Here is a 21,650-nt window from a genome sequence, read left to right as displayed (position 1 = left end):
TACAAAAGAAGTTGTGTTGGATGCTCTCATGGGTGAAAAATGTGCTACTTTGGACAACTTGTCCATTGTCACCATAGTACAATCATGTCTATGTGATGACATAGGAAACCTTGTGATAAAATCAATGGATATCGTATCCCATTTCCACTCTAGAATGGTATGTAGCTACAAAAGACCTACTAGATGTTCATGCTCTACCTTCACTCTCTAGCACTCTAGAAATCTAGCAACAAAATCAGTGACATCGCATCTCATCCCTACCCAAAAGCATAGTTGTTTGAGATCATTATGTATCTTCTCAACATTGGGATGTGTGGAATACAGTGCATGATGTGCTTCTAACAAAACCAAGGTACAAAGATCACTCAACATGAGCACATAGATACACCCCAAGAGTTGTAGTAGTCCATCGGACTTAAGAAAATAAATTGTAAATCTCCCCTCAAAGGTATGTCCAGACTCAATCTCTACCCTCACCTCTTGATACCAAGTGTCACTAGGAAAAGCCTTCAAGATACGACCCCTAAATCCACTCCCAATGACATTATTGATACCTCATATTGCCTCCTACTCAAAGCATCTACACAACACTCTCCTTCCCTTTAATGTAATGAACAACAAAAGTCATACTCGCACAAGAACTCCATCCAATGACGCTATCATGCATTCAATTTTGGCTAAGTAAAGATATACTAGAAGCTCCTATGATCACTATGCTATTCAAACCTGTACCCCAAAAGAAAATGCCTCCAATGGACAAGGGCATGCACTACAGCCGCGAGTTCCAAATCATGAGTGGGGTAGTTAAGCTCATGGTCCTTGAGTTTTCTAGACTCATATGCAATCACTCAACCATCCTACATCAACATTGCACCCATGCCTTCTAAAGAAGCATTTGTGTAAACCATGAAATCACCTACAAGATTAGGAACTGCAAGGACTAGTGCACTAGTCAAACACTCCTTAAGAGCATTAAATGCTTCCTCACACTGGTCTTACCAAACATACTTCTTCCCTTTCCGCTGAAGAGAAGTGATGGGAAGAGCTACTCGTGAGAAATCCTTCATGAAGTGACAACAGTAACCTACCAATCACATAAAACTACAAAGTTCTAAGACATTAGTGGGTACTGACCAGTCCATGATAGCACGAATCTTCTCTAGATCTACTACAATTCCATCACTAGTGATGATGTGTCACAAATATTTCACCTCTAACTAGAAGAACCCACATTTACTCAAGTTGCCATACAACTGATGGTCTCTCAAGCACTACAATACCTGATGTAAATGGACTTCATGCTCCTCCATAGTCTTAGAAATAAATCAATATGTTAACCAAAAATACAATGACACACTAATTGAGATAAGTGTGAAATACTCCATTCATCAAACTCATAAACACTGATGGTGCATTGGTGAACTCAAAGGGTACAACTGTGAACTAATAATGCCCATACCATGTATGAAATGCTATTCAATGAATATCAGCCTCCTGGATATGAAGCTGATGGTATCCTAACTTAAGATCAATCTTTAAGAACACTCGTGCTACCTTCATATGATCAAACAAGTCATCTATCCTCGGCAAAGGATAAGGGTTCTTCACCATCACCTTATTCAACTATCGATAGTTGATGCACAACCACAAAGAACCATCCTTCTTCTTCACAAAGATGACCGGTGCACCCCACGGGGATACACTAGGATGAATATGGCCATTGGCCAATAATTTCTCCAACTATAATATAACATCACTCAACTCCTGAGTATTCCTTTGGTAAGGAGCTCATGAAATTAGCTCCAATCTTGGTACAAGATCAATCTAAAAATAAATGTCACATTGTGGTGGCATACCTAGAATCTCATCAAGAAACACATATGCATACTCATAAAAGAGTGGGTGATCATCAAGTGTCACCGTACGACTCTTGACTTCCTCAAGATCACTGATAGAAACAAAAAACAACTAAAAACCCTTCTGCACACTCTACTTCAGCAAATTAGTTGAGATCATACGAAACAAGACTGGTTGGTAAACTCCAAAAAGTTCCACCTACCCACCTGTATCATCAACACATTGTACCATCTTATGGAAGAAATCAATATTTACCTAATGGGAGGCTAAAGAAACAACACCCAACACAATGTCATATGATCATAGAGGTAGAATCTATAGATCCATTGTAGTGGTGAAGGTTCCCATATTTAAAATACATCTCCTAACCAACGAGTCAATAGCCACCTTGGAACTTGTGGCTAACTCGACCTACCACCTATCAACTTGACGAATTACCACTAGCCCTTATCATTGAACAAGAGATGGTGATATGAATGATTCTAAAGCACCAAAGTCAAATAAAAATGAAGTTGAAATACCATACAATGTACCTGTAGCCTCAACTATTATACCCTAATGATCTACTTGACAGTTGTCAATCATCACAAAGACTGTGATTCCTACCAACATCTCCTATAGTAGTCTTAGATCTCACTACGCCCTTGTTAGGCCTTGAAGATGGTTTGATGGAGAACTCAAATGATTTATGGCCAAGTTGACCATAAGAGTAACAATTCCCTATAAAGTTGGAACCTGATCACCTTGGGTAGCACCAGGATAAGGTGCACTACCCCTGCTAAAATTTTGCTAAGCATTTTGAGGAGGATGGTCCTACTAAAATTTTTGTCCTTGGTTTTGATTATCTCCTTTTTTCTAGAGGTACCAGAAGATTGTCCACCCTTTCCCCAAAACCTCTTCTTACCCCTATCGTGTTGTCCATCTTGAGAAGGCTTTGACTTGGCTTGACCCTTTCTAAAGGATTGAGTGTATTGTGCATCCTGCCATGAATTCCTTGCACTTTGGTTCTGAGAACAATATCTACTACTAAAACCTCTAGCTAGATTCTCCTCTACAATACGTGCCTTCTCAACAGTGAGAACAAGAGTCCTAGGTTGATGCATGTGCACTTCTCCAATGAGGGCATCCTTGCGGCCTTGGATGAAATGATGAGCTCGGAGTAAATCATCATGGTTGTAGCATGAATATTGTCTAAGCCAAAAGAATCAAATTTTGTATTGATCCACAGTCATATTTCCTTGTTGGATTGCATGGAATTCATCAGCACAGGCCTCCCTGAACTAAGGGGATAATAATCTCTCTCGAAACCTCTCCTCAAATATCTCTCAAGTGAGATATACAACACTAATTTGAAGCTTTTGACTCTTAATATTCCAACAAATTGATGTGTGTTCCCTCAACTGTGTGATTAGACAATGTTCCCTCATATTGGTTGCATATGGATACATGGTGAAGCAGTCCTTCATGTCCAATAACTAAGTTTTAGCCTCGAAGCCACTTCCCTTACCATCAAACACTGGTAGTTTAGATAGATGAGGAGACTTCATGATATCCAACCTGATGGAATCTTCACTTTTGTGGCCCCTACCACCCCAATGGTGCTCTCTACCACTTGGTGGAGTACAGGAATGTTCACATTCATGTTCTTCTTCTCTATGCTCTGAATGAGGGGAATCTCCATGATGAGATCCCTCTTCTTGATTCTGATCCTGTTGGCACTCCTCAATATGAGGGCCCAACCAAGCAAGAATCTCTAGGAGTACTAGCAACAATACCCCCATGCCATTCTGATTAGCATTATTACCCTATTATCCCTCTCTTTCTTGATGTCCCCCTTCTTGGTGTTCTTCTCCATGATTACCGCTATGAGTACCACCACAGCCACTAGGTCTATATGCAAGAGGCATTGCTATGGGAACAACAATATAATGTTAGAATAATTAGATCACAAGCATAAGAGTCAAAGCCATGAACTAAAAATATATCAAAATAACAACCATAATAAAATAATACACAACAGAAAACAAAAACATAGTGGGAGAAAAAAACAAAGATGCCAATGTTTCAACATGGGCTCTAATACTAGATGTAATGCCCTACCTAGAGATCCTTGGAAACAAGGATAAATATAAGCTAAGATAAAAAAAATTTAAACCAAGTCTGAATGCACATGGCATACAACATACAAGGATGATAAAGATTGCAATAGAAGACTAACTAAACATCCTGACAACAATAGATCTCCAAATGCCACTATTAGCCAAAACGACCAAAAATAGAAGACACATAATTGAATTTGAATCAAAACATTCCAAATTCAAAATGCAACACCAAAGGATTGAAGAGCACCTGAGAGGGTATCAAAAACACTTCTCAAAAAGTTTGGGTCTTACCAAAAAGTGTCCACTATCCATTTGGATAGGTTTTTGCAAATACCAAGTGATACATTAAATCAACACTGGGTAATACTTTGTAGAATCGCACAATATTACTCAAGAATGAGGGTGACACTTTCAGGGTTAGGGAGACACTTCTCTTAAGGGTGTATGATACTTTACAAGTATTGTATGATACTTCTTCAATGAGGGTGTGATATTGGAAAGTATCACATGACATTTCTCTAAGAGGCATGTGACATAATCAGGGAACACACGACACAATCATAATGGGCATGCAACACAATATTGTATCACCCCATGTTAACACATGGTTTCCCAAGAAAAGCAAGAAAACTCCTAAGGACAAACAAAAGGGTAAAATAGAGTTCAAAACCACCACACCGTGAAGTACCAGATCCACAATTTGATGTGTGAACACTCAAACACACCACTGAAAGATAAAAACTACATGTAACCTTTTGACAAGTAGAAAAAGGGAAAATACAAAAGGGAACATCACAGTGTATAGAAACATCATCACAATAAACAAAAACACCATTGCAATGAATAGTACAACTAAACTAATTGTGCAGCTCTTCCCAACCATAATGGCATCAAAGTCCATTGTGGGCCCTAGCCATCCCCACACATAACATCCCAAGTGACCAAACAGATTGTTGGTATATCATAAGAAGGACATCACTACTAAAACATGCTACAAGATAAGCATAAAGAAATATAACATGCTAAAGGTAAAGCATAAGAAAATATTTCGAATATGGATAACATCATCTATGATATGCTAATCATCAAAATAAGGAAATGCATCAATAAGTAACATAATTTAAACATGATATACAAGCATCCCAATGAAAGCATAAATCACAAGAAAGCATACCCCAGAACTCAAAGCACCAAGTGAAAATATTCAACAATGGTAGCACTAAGACAAAATACCATCTCTATACACCAGTCCCTAGTAGTGGTATAGGTAGCTATGCCTCCCAACCACATGGAACCTGCAGGTCCACTCCTATCATGCTAATGGAGATATTGATCCAACCACAAACACACACAAAAAAACATCCATGGTTAACACAAATGTTAGGCATTATGATGACTAAAACCAAGAAATAGGCAATACATAAACTATAGGTCCTGGTTGGACAATCAATTGTCTACTAAGTAGGGGTTGATATAATGGAGAGCCACTTGGCATCGACAAGCCCAAGCTCAAATTGTATAGATTCAACTCCCTCCATGGAAGGCTCAAGCATAGAACATTTTTTATTATCTTAAGTTATATTACCACCTAGTGTTTTATTTAGTTATCACTTATATAAAGCTCCCTCTACCAACCTATGACACCATGATCACCAAGCTACAAGATAGAAGCCCCTTCCATATGCTACCCTACCCTACCCATGCTCATCCAACGATGAGATTATGTAGGCATACAAATTCCTAACCCAGCCCCAGTGATCATAACTTCTAAAAGTACCATGGAAGATCAAGACTTACAAGTCACCTAAAAAATGTATGCACATGTACTTGTGTGTGGTGCACCACCATCATGAAGATCATAACACAAGGACTAGATGAGAAGACAAAGTAGAAAGTCACTCAACCAAAAATAGAGTTAGGAGGATAGATGTGACATGCATCCCAAACCAAAATAAAATTGCAATAAGATCTAAGAAACATCTAAACAGATCATCTAGGTCAACGGTCAACTCATGCCATGAAACCCTGAGAATATAGGGCAGCACACAAAACGAGGTAAAAAATTCAATTTTTTTTAAAACTTCAAAATTAAAACTCATTTGGCCTTAGGGTCCAAAAACCCCAAAAATGCAATAACAATTGAGTTTGAACATTGTATGCAAAACCAGCTAGTATAACAGTGCAAAACACCAAACCCCCATCACAAAAATAGGAAAAATGTTCATACCCGACCAATAGGGTAGAACAAAAAAACATAAATGGAGGGGAACACTAGTTCTCAACCTCCTAACAAATGGCTACCAAAAACATAAGATAAAACAATAAAACAAGAAAGCTCTACCTAACAAAAAAAGGGGTAGAATCTGAAACCCACATAATGAAATAAATAATCTATTGATACTATAGAAAATCACAACAAAGTAAGGTCTCCCTGAGCCGAATCAAATGAGATTGATCTCACGAAAATCCCATTCTCATAGCCCCTAGAATGAACAAAAATCGAATCCTTCAAAAGAGGATTTTGGAAAAGCTCTCCAAATTTCTATTTTTAAAAAGTGAGAAGTGAATAATAAAATCCATTTTTCAATCCTTATTCACTTTTTGAGTGAATAGTTGATTACAGAAAATAGTCAGTTATACTAGCTAGACTCTAAATCAACCCAAATGAAGATAGGTTATTCCTTGTAATGGGAATTCACCTAAGGCAAAGCTACCAGAAATTAAATTTGAGAAGATTTAAAGTCCAAAAATCTAAAACCATAGAAATCACTAGATAACTTTCGCAGCAATGTGAACCTCTAAATTCACAGACATGCTCACTAGTCTAATCACATAATTCAGATTAGTTCAAATTTATTAATTACCAAAAGGTTTTAATTTAAACAATTAAAATAAGGATATGTCGACCATATAGGAATGGCATTGGTAAAATATGAATAGCTAAATCACTAACTCCATGTGCCACTGCCAGGGATATAATTCCTCCACACAAAAACACAAGATCAAGTGCAATTGACTATAAAATCATAGTTGAAGCAAAATGCATTATATACCTAATTAATCCATTTACATCACTCACATTCACATAAATCATAAAGAAACAACAATGACATAAACCACCATAGCATAAAATCTATCAAATAACATAATCAGATAGTATGTCGAAATACCAGATAATCAGATATCATCATAGATCTACTATCATCTCAAAATGGCATCAACATGCAAATATGATAAACTGAATAGGATAGCAATAAAGCATCTATGGTATTGAATCAAAGTATAACATTTGACCCTCGAGTCATCTCAAAGTACATAAAATAAGAGTATCAAGTATCTCTACAATCAAAATAGATAGGGTACAAACTGCAAACACAAGAGGGACTATAAAGCATAACAATGAATTGGCCCTTTTCCTTTATAGCTTTTGGTTCATCCATGAAGTTCAAGTTGTGAGGCACAACTAGGGTTTCCCAGTCCTTGCCCCTTTTTTCAAGAGGGAAGGGGATGAGAGTATCACTGCTTCTTAGATTTTAGGATCCACTAGTGTTACCCCTTATGTTATAGTTTTGTCCCTAAAGAATAGTCCTACCATCTATGTGAGAGAAATCCTCTTCCTTTGAAAATAAGGTGTTTGGTGTTATTCTAACTATTATATTGTACTCTGAAACAAAGTAAACATACACATGTGCTTGCAAAGTATTAAAATATATGATGATAATATTTGATGAGGTAGTGAATGCATTTATGATTGAATTGGAGCTCTCATTGGTGGGTAAGTTCTTATCTTTTAGAGCCTCTATTGACCTATTTAGAAAGTGGGTCTCATCTCAATGGGAAGTTAAACGTAGAATGAAAGTCGATGTGTTGGCTAATAGCTTGTTTATTTTTAGTTTTATGAACAATGAGGATATGTTTTATGCTTTTACTAATGGACCTTCGATTTACGGCTCTAAGATGAGAAATATTATCTCTATGTGCAAATGAAGACTTGGATTCAATGTTTAAATGACCTTGGTTCACTAGCTCTAACCTAGCTCCACCTTCTCAAGTTATCCCTAGAGTTTTGAAACTATGAGGTTTTTTAGGTTATTGATGATTCATTTGGTTCTCTGCTAGCTATGGATAGTATCACCCAAAAGAGATCTAGACTTCTTTTTGTTCCTATTTGTATAAATATGAGGAGAAACAATCTAGTAGCTACCTAGGCTAACTTCATGAACCTATAGTTCCTAATCTATATGTCAAAATTTACCAATTTTTTGGTGAACCTTTGTAGGTGAGTGAAGAAATTAAAGCTAACCTTTCACCTTTCTTGTATTTACAAAGTTCTTTGTAGAACTCATAGAATGGGAGGAGGTCTAATTGAGGTTAGTTTACTAATGTTTCAGCTATTGATTGATGGATTGTACAATTCTATCAATATAGTATGGTAGAATAATGGTGTGCATGAAACAAATGTAATATAACTAATCATACCTTTGTTCGATTAAGGGATTTCCAATCAATCTAATCTTATTGGAAGCCTTTTTTGGTTTTTGGCATTTCAACCAAGATTTTGTGTTGGTTTTTTGGCAGGCCTCCTTTGTTGAAATATTTATTGCAGTTGACATTTGTCCCTAGAGCCAAATGCCCACCTACCACCTAACGAATTCTATAATAATCATAAACTTGAATATGCGTAGTTGAGTTTTCAAATTTGGAAATGAAGGGGGAAATATTTTTGCTAGAAGACAAAAGGAATGATCTATATTCATTCGATTAGCCAGTTGAATAGATTAGAAGTTGCAAAGAAGAGCAGACAAGGAAGAAGAAAGTGAGTGATTGGCAAATCCAGTCATTGCAGAGATAGAAGGAACTTTTTTACATGCCTCCAGTTGCATGTGTTTCTTCTTTGGTCATTTTTTAATTTTTTTGTTTGTTGAATTCATCCTATGAAGTAGTGATTGCTCCAAGCACCATTGTATGCAGCCATTAGAGCTGCAAGTTTAAAGTTTGAAGTTTTACCAGTTTGAAGTTTTAGGGTTTTCTGGTTGAAGTCGAATGCTCCGAAATTTTGTAATTTTTTAATCAAAGTTGAATAGCAAGCAAGTAGGCATACATGAATCCATTTTTCTTCCTCTATTCATTGCATTTGAGAAGATTATTGTTGGATGCTTCAAGCTTTGGCTCTCTAGTTTTAATGGTGAAAATATTCACGTTATAAATCTATTACTCGATCTTTTCTTTGGTTGAGTTTTCTATTTGCAATTTAAGCCGAGCTCACTTGTCATCTTCTTCTATCGAGCTCCACCCTGCAGTGGTCACTGAGCTCACTCGGTATCCACACTGTCAAGCTCACTTGACATCCATTGGTGGCGAGTTTCCCTTCACGTTTTGAGTTCACTTGGCTCCTTCATGTGCCGAGCTCACTAAACACCTTCTCTTGACACTCGACAACTATTAGTCCCAAGAAAAATTGGCACTCGGCAATAGTTAGTGTCAAGCAAATTTTTTGAGTTTGTGATTTTATTTTATTTTCACATGGTATCAGAGCTTTGAAGCCCCACATCCACAGTGAGTTAGGGAAATTTTTTTTTCTAGGATATTTGACATGGCAAGAGATGCAGGAAAGATACAGCAGCAACCACCATCCTTCAATGGACAAAATTATGATACATAGGCAAAGAAAATGAAAACCATAATGGTTGCAAATGATCTGTGAGATTTTGTGATAAATGGGTTCAATGATGTGATAGATCCAACTCAGTATGTTGCTCTCACAAATCCACAAAAGGCTTAGTTGAAAGAGTCCAGGAGAAAGGATGGTAAGGCATTAAGTTTGATTGACGCAGCTATGAAAGAGATAGTTTTCCCCAAGATTGCAGTAGCAAATTATGAAAAGGAAGCATGGAATATCCTTGAGATGAACTTCAAGGGAACTGATAAGGTCAGAGTAGTGAAGCTATAGATGATCAAAAGAGAGTTTGAAAATGTTCAAATGAGGGATAATGAACCTATTGCAGAATTCAGCTCACAAATCTCCACTTTGATAAACTAGCTCAAATCAAATGGAGAAGAATATGATGAGCAAAGGATTGTGAAAAAGATATTGAGGAGTTTACCTTAGAAATATGAAAATCTTGTCATGACCATAGAGGAAGCAAAGGACCTCACCACATTGACCATGGATGAGTTGATGGGAACTCTTCAAACCCATGAGCACCAGATAAATAGGTCACCTACTACTTCCTAAGAGAAATCCTTCAAGGCTCAAGAGAATTCAAGAGGCAGAGGGAGAGGTAGAAATGGCTTCGGTAGAGGCACAAGAAGCAGAGGTCATGGAAGGAATGGTCAAATGAATGCTAGTGTAGAAAGCTCAAGAAGATTAACTAACCAAGAGGGAGCAAGCACCTCTCAAAATAGCTCTAGAGGAGGTAAGAAGAATAACAACTCCAATAAGAGTAATGTTGAATGCTACTACTATCATAAATATGGGCATTATGTAAGTGAATGCTAGAAGAAGGAAGGTGATCAATCAAAGAAGAATTCTAATGTGGCTAATGTGAACATTGGAAATCCAATTAATCCCACAACCTTCATCATGTGTAACATTGGTGAAGAAGGAAGCCCTGAGGTATGGTACCTAGATAGTGGATGTAGCAACCACATGAGTGGTAATGAAAGTTTATTATCTTTCATTAAGACTTTTAAGTCTGAAATTAAGATGGGAAATAATGGAACCATTCCCATGGTGGGCAAAGGATCTATTATGGTCCGCACCTAGAAAGGTGAGAAGAAGGAGATACAAAATGTGTATTTTTCCCCTGGTATGAAGCACAACTTGATGATTGTTGGACAACTCATTCAAAATGGATACAAGGTGCTGATGGAACATGACAAGTGTGTCATTCATGAGAAGGATGGGAGTAATAGATTACTTGCAGCAGTCCAAATGACAAAAAACTAGATGTTCCCATTGAGAATAGAGACATGTTTCTCTTCTCAATTCAGTGTTGCACCTCCCAAGCATGCATGCACAACAGTACGCCAACAATCAACTCTTAGGAGCATGATTGAAGACCCCTCCAAGCTTTGGCATCTCAAGTATAGACATCTTGGCTTTGTTGGTTTAAATTTGTTGTCCAATAAAAAAATGGTAGATGGTTTGCCAAGCATTGTAAATTCATATGACAAGTGTGAGGCTTGCATATTGGGTAAGCAACATAGGCTGCCCTTTAATTCTGGAAATTCTAGAAGGGCTAGAGCACCATTAGAATTGGTGCATTCTGATTTGGTAGGCCCTATAAAAACTACTTCTATTAAGGTGAGTACTTATTTTATGACATTTATAAATGATTTTAGTCATAGGACATGGGTGTATTTCTTGAAGAACAAATCTAAAGCATTTCATAAATTTGTAGAATTTAAAGCTTTAGTTGAAAAGAATGTGGACACTATGTTAAGGTCCTTAGATCAGATAGAAGAGTGGAGTATACCTCCAATATGTTTGTAAATTTTGGCAAGAAAAATGGCATAAGAAAAGAGTTGACAACCATTTATACTCCGTAGCATAATGTAGTGGCTGAGAGAAAAAAATGGACCATTATTGAAATAGAAAAAAGCATGATGAAAGCAAAAGGACTCCCAATTGAATATTGGGGAGAAGATATAGCAACAATAGTATACTTGATCAATAGGTTTCCTACAAGATCAATTCATGACAAGATACCTCTTGAGCTTGATCAAGGGGCATATGGACAGTTGAGCACTTGAGAGTGTTTGAATGTGTAGTATATTGAACATGTGCCTAAGGAACAAAGGCAGAAGCTGGATGATAAATGTGTGAAGTGGATCTTCACAAGGTATAGCTCAGAACCAAAGGCCTATAGGCTATATGATCCAGTTAACAAGAAGATCATCATTTCAAGATATGTGGAGTTTCTTGAAAAATAGTCATGGGATGGCTCGATAGATGAATCCTCAAGCACTTCAAGTAAAATACCTACTATTGAAGAGGAAGAAGATGACATTGGTGATCAGCAAGAAGATGGAGTAGCAAACATAGATTGCAGACAAAGGCAAAAAGGGAAGTAGCCCTTAACATGCCGAGCAATAGCTCCAAGCACTTCAAGATAGCCCTGAGCTAGTGTCCCAAATAGTAGCAGCAGCAATACTGAAAATTTAGATCCCACTCTCATCTCCCTATTACCAAGAAAGAGAAAGAGTCTAAGGGAGATATACCAAGATAAAAGGTATGAGAAAGATTATGATGAGAGTGTAAATTTTTTATTATTTTCTCATCGTGACCCAATATATTTTGAGGAAGCTCTAAACGAGGAGAAATAGTGTAATGCCATGGATGAGGAAATAGATGCTATTGAAAGGAATGAGACATGGGAGTTAACTACTTTGCCTCCAAAGAAAAAAGTAATTGGAGTAAAATGGGTTTATAAGACCAAGTGCAATGCTGAAAGAAAAATAGATAGGCATAAGACACGTTTAGTGGTCAACGGGTACAAGCAGTAGTATGGCAGAGATTATGATGAGACATATGCCCCAGTTGCAAGAATGAAAACCATGCATGTTGTCATAGCAATTGCAGCCTAGCACAAATGGGAGGTATATCAAATGGATGTGAAGTTTGCCTTCTTAAATGGTGTATTAAAGGAAGAAGTGTATGTGGACCAGCCACCTGGTTATGAAGTTGCAGGTGCAGAACACAAGGTCTATAGATTGAAGAGAGCTCTATATGGACTCAAGCAAGCTCCATGGGCATGGTACAATAGGATTGACTCATATTTGATGAGCAATGGCTTTAGAAAAAGGGATGGTGAACCCACACTTTACATCAAGGCAACAAATAATAACGTGTTGATTGTTGTCTTATATGTTGATGATTTAATTTTTACTGGAAATGATATTTTTCTCATCGGTGAGTTCAAGGAGGACATGAAAAATAAATTTGAAATGATAGACTTAGGTCTCTTGAAATACTTTCTAGGCATAGAAGTAAAAAAAATTCATGATGGCATCTTCATCTATCAAGAACGATATGCAAGGTAGATTTTGGAGAGATTCAAAATGCAAAATAGTAAGGTAGCCCCAACACCAAAAGCAATAAGTTTGAAGTTAAGCAAGGAAGATTGCAGCAAAAGTGTGAATCCAACACTATACAAGAGTATGGTTGGAAGTTTGATGTATGTGACTGCACCTCGGCCAAACATAATGCATGCAATAAGTCTAATTTCCAAATTCATGCAAACTTTAAAGGATTCTCATTGGCAAGTGGAAAAAAGGATCCTAAGATATGTGAATGGTACCAAGGGATTTGGGATTTTGTATACTGCAGAAAATGATTTCAAGTTCATGGGTTATATAGATAGTGATTGGGCTAGAAATCTAGATGATAGGAAGAGCACTTTCAGATACATGTTTCATATGGGATCAAGTGCAATTTCATGGGCATCCAAGAAGCAACCTATTGTTGCTCAATCTATAGCAAAGGCTGAATACATAGCAGCAAATCTAGTAGCATGTCAAGCTATTTGGTTAAGGAGGATCTTGACAGATTTGAATGAAAGACAAGAGGATGGAACCACAATTTATTGTGACAATATCTCATCAATTGCTTTGTCCAAGAATCTAGTCTTCCATGGAAGAAGCAAGCATATAAAGATTAGATATCACTTCATCAGAGAGTTGGTGGAGAATAGGGATATCAAAATGGAATTTTGCAAGTCTGAGTAGTAGCTAGCAAACATTTTCACAAAGCCATTAGGTATTGGAAGTTTTGTACACCTAAGAGAGTGTCTTGGTGTAGTTGATTTGGATCAATAGTGATCCTTTTTTGTTTGGCTCGAGACAAAGGGGGAGTGTTGGAATATTTATTGCAGTTGACATTTTTCCCTAGAGCCAAATGCCCACCTACCACTTAACGGATTGAATAATGATCAGAAAATTGAATACAAGTAGGTGAGTTTTCAAATTTGAAAATGAGGGGGGAAATATTTTTGGCAGAAGACAAAAGGAATGATCTATATTCATTCGATCAACCAGTTGAACATATCAAAAGTTGCAAAGAAGAGCAGAGAAAGAAGAAGAAAGTGAGTGATCAGTAGATCTAGTCGTTGCAGAGACAAAAAAAATAAAATTTGTGCTTCCAATTGCACGTGTTTCTTCTCTAGTCATTCTATAAATTTGTTGTTTGTTGAATTCATCTGGTGAAGTAGCGATTGCTCTAGGCAGCATTGTATGCATCCATTAGAGCTACAAGTTTGAAGTTTGAAGTTTTACCAATTTGAAGTTTTAGGATTATTTTAGGATTTTTTTGGTTGAATCTGAATGCCCAAATTTTCTAATGTTTTAAATAAAAGTTGAATAACAAGAAAGTAGGCATACGTGAATCCATTTTTCTTCCTCTATTCATTGCATTTGAGAAGATTATTGTTGGATGCTTCAAGCTTTGGCTCTCTAGTTTTAATGGTGAAAATATTCATGTTATAAATCTATCACTTGGTCTTGTCTTTGGTTGAGTTTTCTATCTGTAGTTTAAGCCGAGCTCACTCGATATCCATTGGTGTCGAGTTTCCCTTCACATGCTGAGTTCACTTGGCTCCTTCATGTGCTAAGCTCACTTGGCAACTTCTCCTATCACTCGGCAACTATTGGTGCCAAGCAAAATTGGCACTTGGCAATAGTTGGTGCCGAGCAAATTTTTGAGTTTTTTATTTTATTTCTTTTTCACATTCTTGAAATACAACATCGGGTTGATTGGTATGAATATGAGCCAAGAATTGTTTTGAGAATGCATGATTAGCTCCACCACTTGAGTAGAGATATGGTAGACAATGGCAATCCTTGTTGGCTGTGGTGTCATACAAAACTTTTATACGAATTATTTTTTATATGATGTTAAAACATTCAAACTTGACTTATAATTAAAATTTAGTTTAACTCAAGAGAAATTTAAATGTAGACTGACATAGATAATGTAATTGAATTGGATTTAACAGGGCTAACCATATTAAAATGTTTAGTGTTTCTCTGTTGTATAGATTTGAGAGTAGTATTGTGCAATGATATGTTGTAGCTTGAAATTCTTGGCATAAAACGATGTCATCCTATGAGTGAGTTGCCTAATTTTGGGCATTTCAGATGTCTCAAGAGGATCTATATTAAAAACTGTCGTGGGAGCTGCAAATATATCAGGTATTGAAAGATTGAAGGGGTTAAAAACGATCTGGATTGAAAATTGTCCAAAGCTGAAGAATTAAAAATCCATTGAACAATTGAACTAAATCTGGATTTAGAAATGTGACCAGCTAGAGGGAGAAATTTTCTTTAAATTTTTAAAAGTGTTGAAGAGAATCTTGATTGGACATTGTCCAAGTCTATGAAGCATACAAGGCATTGAATTTTTAATATGCCTGGAGAGTATCATCATTGTTGTCTATCCAAAGTTGCGGAATATAAGGGGTATGGAAGAACTGAAAGCACTAAAGGAAATGATTATTTCAGATGGTCCTTAAATAACTTGCGAGTCTCAGGTATTAGATTAGATTTTTTTAAATAGGTCATTTTTAGAGTACATAAATAAATTATTATTTTATTAGTCCCTAGCAGGAAACTAATTTTCCTAGGAAGGGTCTTAATTAGCTTGTAAAACTTTAATCATTCAACTATTATAGTTTTAGAATAGATTTATTTTTAAACTAATTTGTAGACATAAATTGCTTAATTTTGATTGGCCAATATGAATCATTTTTGGGGTAAAATTAATTTATTGATACAAAAATTAGCAAAAATCAAAATTTAGAAACTTTTTCCAGTGCTTTTTCCTAAAACTTCCACCAAGATTTCTTCTTGAGAAGCTATGACACAATAAACTTTGTCAATAGAGACCACAGTTCAAGAGTATATCTGATTCTTCAACACATTTGCTACCTTCTCACACATCTAGTAGGCCTCTTCTCTAAAAGAGGTGGATGGAGTGGATCAAAGACAAACACCAACTGAAAGATAAGCATTCAATTCAATATGTAAAATACAAAGACTTATTACAATGTGCTACAACACTTCATGCATAATTAAAATCTATTACAAGTCCTTAGAATACTACAACATTCTATCCACTCATGATCCACAATGATCAGATAACATCTGATACTCAAATCCTTACATAATGCTGATACCAAATTGAAGGCAAAGATAAACAAATACATAGAAATAAAACTTATTTCATTGCCTTACTGCCCTGCTAAAATACATTACGTAAGACCTTTATTTATAGAGATCTAAGAAATCTCTAGAATATCAAACACATGTATTACGTGACATGTAATACTAATATATATCAATAAATATAGGCAACTATTGGCAGTTGAAGACTAATTCTAAAATGGTGTTGGGTGGCTAAATGCAACATTTTGCCTATTGTTGACGGTGGATTGTTGGCTATTGTGGGCTGTGGACAGTTCAGAAATGGGCCCGTGGCTATACAGCCACGAAAATGCACTTCCTTTACATTGCTTTTTCAAACTTCTAAAAAAAATTCTAAGTCCTCTCCTTCGTAAGGAAGTGCATTTTCGTAGCTGTATAGACGTTGCCCAGAAATGGCAGGCTGGTGGAGAAATTAATATCCACCAACATTCTCTTGCTTAGAAAGATTGCTTTGTTTTCATTGCTTCCATCATAGCAAGCCAATAAATGCTCGTTGATAATCCATTGACCCTGATTTCATTTTTGGCAAAAACCCTCATTTTTTAGATCCTTAGATCCGATGTTCGATATAGCAATTAATGCCATCCATTGCCTAATCAAAGAAACTATGATTGTTATAACATAGGATACAGTCGTCGATCTCAAAGGGACAGTATCCGCAGTTAGCACCCAATTCAGTTCGCCGTTGACTTAAGGGAGTCGTAGAGAAGCCAATTTGGGGATAGGATTTTAAATGTGGAACAAAATTTGGTATGGCAAAAAAAAATAATGAAAACATATAAGAAAAGCAATGAGAGGTTGGGCATTAATATATAAAATATGAATTGTGATTCCTATGTGGCTTGAATCATGGGTTTTATAGCGAAGTTTTTGGAATTGCATTGCACGTATAGCTTTAGATAGAAAGTAACTTTATTTACCCATTTTAATGTAAGAAAGTTTAATTTAATTAATAGATGAATTTAATTTAATTTAATTTATTTAAGCTTTAGGTCAAAAAGGAAACTTTTGATTAATAGATGAATTTGTTAAAAAGGTTAAGATAATCTAAGGACTTTTTTGAATTAATTGAACGTAATTATTTATTTATTTCATATTATTAAAAATTGTATTTTAAAAACTATAGATTGAAAATAAAATTCTATAAGAAATCAGACATAAAATCTTATAATATTAACTAAAATTTAAACTCAAAATATATAATAAATACAAAATTTTATAGATATGATAATGCTAATAAGATAATAACTTTACATTTGTGATCATTGTTTAAGAATTACTAAAATTTTTAAAACTTATTATAAAAGAATTTAATACAAATTATGTTACATAAATGTTCTTTAAAATTCTACATGTGTTTTTGGTGTTCATTATGTTTAATATTTTCACGAGTAAATAATAGATAATTATTTTATATATTCCTTCAACATTTTTTTAAGATTTCACATTATCTTCAATAAATATCATTCCCTTTCTATGATTGACTATTGGTATGATCATTTATTGGATTAGTGTGAAAGAAAATGTGTATTATAATATTAGTTTATTAAGCCAATAGGCTTCACTCCTTGAACATCTTTGAACAGTTTGTTCGGATTTTCTGCTAGTCATATGCTAGGAAAGAAGGAATGGTGACTAGAAATTGGGATGGTGAGATTCAAGTGTTGCTTGTTATCAGCCTCGAAGAATCCATTCGTAGGCGACAGCCCTCCACTTCCCTCCGTTACAAAACTAGCCAGTATTTGACCACCGCTATAATGATGCATCTGAGCATTGAAGCATCATGAGACGTAGGACAAGAATCTCCACTTCATGAACTGGGGATCGGATTTGTCTGAAATGGAGATACAAAGTGGCTGCTACTCGAAGGTTCCAGAAGAGGATTCCTGTGGACTATGCGTTCGAGTCTCATGTAGTCGGGGAGATGAAGAAGCATGAGAGGCAGATTAGGGCATTCTATCACAAGTATCTGGGCTACACGGAGGAAGCCCAGGCATGACTGGTGGCCTTGGATGCATCCGTCCTATTGGGGTGCTTGTAGTTCTACGTCAAACATGTACATCAGGCATCTTCACATGTATCCTCTAATGTGAAGCAACTGAGAAGAGTTTTAGATCCGTCTGGTAGGAGCGCCACTCACAATAATGCAATAATGAGGGATCTGAGCATGCTTGAGAATCAAATACCATTGTTCCTCTTGCAAAAGCTTCTGGACATGCAGCTTGCTTCTCAGGACAAGGCCAAGGAAAGGCTCTCAAATCTGGTAAGTCTTGGCTATGACGAATTGCCACCATTTATGTTGAAGATGCCAGAGAGTTCAAAGTGGCGTATAAAAGAGCAGGCTCACATACTTGAGATACTCTATTACTCAATTGTCCCTATTGCGGCAATTGACACTTCCAGCGTAACGGAGTTAATTTTCACTTCATATTGCCCAAAAATCTCCAATATAGCTTCCCATAATTACTTGAGGAGAAAAGGCATTAATAAAATATTGTTTTTCCTTTCCAATTGTAAACTTTATCTCCTTTCAAATCAAATTACCCAATTTGACCAAAGAAGCTAAAATTGCCCAAATAGGATCACCCGGCTTACTAAAACCAGACCTATAGAAATAGAAAGTGCTTCTTTTTGTAAATTTTGGAAATGGGAGATTACATGGGAAATGGGAAATTGATATGCATTTAAAGCATTAAATTTTATTTTAAGCTCTTTATTCAATTTTCTTAAAAAAATGTTCTTCTCTTATGTTCTTATTCAAGTATTTTGGGGCATGCATTTTCAAAACTAATAGATTGAGTTACGGAAACATTTGATGCTCTTTAAAGGATGAGTTGGCTATGAAATTATTATTTTTTGTTTAATCATAGAAGGATAATAAGTAGAAGGTTATAGGAACCATATTTCCAAGATGTCTAATTTATCATCAAGTGTTGAGCCAAAGTATAAGATTCTAGCTTGCTCAAGATATGTATTCCCAAAATTTATAATTTTTTCCTTCTTACACTATCAATGCAATTTTTAATGATATATATGATCCTTCACGGAAAAAGACTCCACTATTCTTAACAATTTGCATGTCATCTTCCGCATTACCAGATACAACCTATGTGGAAGAGGCTCTGAAAAGAGGATGGGAAGCCATCTCTTTGTTAAATTTCATCCCTATCTGACGTCTCACGATGCTTCATGAACTGTGACATGGTGGTGTTGGAGTCATATGCATAGAACTGAAAATTCACATTTAAACAATGACCTTTTGTATATATGTTGGAAGGAATTTGACATTTATATTTAGATAATTTTAAGATACTTTCATAAATATATGTTGATAATGATTGTAAGTTAAAGTACTATAAAAACTCACACAGTCACTTTAACCATTATTAGAGGACAGTATTGTATGTACTCTTCCACATAAGTAATTATTTTTCTCTTTAATATTACTTTTCTTATATATATATTTATGAAAAGATACATTAGAATATTAAAACATTTTATAAAAGCATTAGAAATATAAAATATAAAAATATATAATGTATATTGTTTTAAAATATATTTTTAATGATTTTTACATAACAAATATATATCGTATATAATATCTTATTTTTTGCAAAAATATTGGTTAGATAAAATATTTTTGTTTTCAAAATATATTGGAAAAGGTGAACAATATTTCAATGGAGTCAATAGTATTTATTTTTAAATAGTAAAATTGAGATAGATTGAACAATAATCAGGCATTGGAGTTGAGGAAATCTGTGCAGAATTTTAAGAAATGCATCTTAGATTTGGAAAATGGTATGACACCTTTTGAAAGACAAATTAATGAGCTCACTGTACATTTATTTTCTATGAATTTTTGGTCACTCGAATTTTTATGTTCATATATTCAAAGGATTGTATAATATTATTGACTTTCATCATACTATGATTCTAAGTTTCTCTTTGTCTTAGATTGAGCAGGGATTCTATCCATTACAAATGTGCATGCCCACAATCATGAAATATGATCTGGGGTGCTCCAAACTAATATTTTATATTATTTGATATAATATTATGCATTAAATCTGAAAGAGTTTGTAATCATGGTGCTATCCAAGCATGGAACCAGCTCTTAAAATTGAAACTGAAATGCTCGTTTTCAGCTTGTATAGATGTGTAAATCAAGTTGAATGCTTTTGCAATAAAGTTGTTTGTGTACCTTCACACCATGTGACTAAAGAGAAGACCCACCCATTGACTAATCATTTCTATATTGATAAATCAGAGGTATTTCTGCTTTCTTGATTACCCAAGACACGAAAGATCACTTTTGAAGACTGTAAGTTACTGGACATGATATTGAAAATTGATAAATACGATAATAGACATGATATCTTGATGTCAAATATCTATAAAAGAATCAAATCAGAATGTCACATATTTAAAAAAATTCTAAAACTTTAATGGAACAATATGTATTAAGATCTAAAAATTTGAGGTCACTTTATTAAATATTACAACTCAATGAAATGCGGATTTAAGAAAGTACCTATGCAACTAAAATCAAAGTACTTGCAAGTCAACAAATCTATCTTCCTTCTTCTACATAAGGTGGGGACTCTAGCTTCATCAGAGCTCTTGTTTTACTAGTCTAGATATTTTAATGAATTTAAATCAATAAAACATATATTGAATGAAGTCATTGATATAACTAAAACATGTGCAATAAGTCATATGGAGTCTTCGATATTTCTTGAAAGAGTAAGATTTCAAATTTTGGTCATCCAACTACTAAAAACACTTGAGCATTGATAATTTTACATTCACATTAAGATGTGTAATGGGGACTTAAAATTAGCCAAAAAAACATGAAAGTCAACATTATATTACGTTGTGAAACACTTTTGAGAAAACAATAAGCATTAAAGGGAGAAAAAGTAAATACGATTATGAATATCAGAAAATGAAATAATTGTTTTCAATTGAAGAGATCATATGAAGTCATTATTAATATATTTTAATATGTGAATTATTAATGAAATGAATTGACTTTTATTTAATAGAGTTTATTAAAAAATGAAAATAACTAAATTTTAATTGTTTAAACAAGTCATAAGGAGAGTGTATTAATAAAGTATTATTTTATTATATTAGTCAAAATATTTTATAGAATGTAAGTTAATAAAAAAAAGATTGAAGCAAGACATTGATAGAATTAAAACATGTGCAATAAGTCATTTGAAGTCTAGGTCTGCTTGGCAATGGGAATATGAGTGGAATAGGCATATGTAAATTCTTAACATTTCAAATTCTATGTTTGGGTGCACCAAATCAAAATTGTGAATAGGAATACATATTCCAATTTTGGCCTGAAAATTAGCATTTGCAATTGTACCTAAATAATTGTAATTGGAATATGCATTCATATTCTAGTTTTATTTCTTAGAAAACATAAATTTATGGGTCTGTGAATTTCGCATCAAATTTTGACTAAACCAAACAAGA

General features: G+C 35.0%; 1 pseudogene; it reads left to right on the top strand.

Moving 5' to 3' along the window:
* Positions 1 to 21,650, top strand: part of LOC149541640 (uncharacterized) — a 52,037-nt pseudogene that overhangs the window by 23,333 nt on the left and 7,054 nt on the right.

This window comes from Cupressus sempervirens, chromosome 8, assembly GCF_028749045.1.
Source record: "Cupressus sempervirens isolate cs-2001-9-10 chromosome 8, ASM2874904v1, whole genome shotgun sequence".
Lineage (NCBI taxonomy): Eukaryota > Viridiplantae > Streptophyta > Pinopsida > Cupressales > Cupressaceae > Cupressus > Cupressus sempervirens.
The sequence above is the reverse complement of the archived record's forward strand: the minus strand, read 5'-3'. Positions and strand labels throughout refer to the sequence as shown.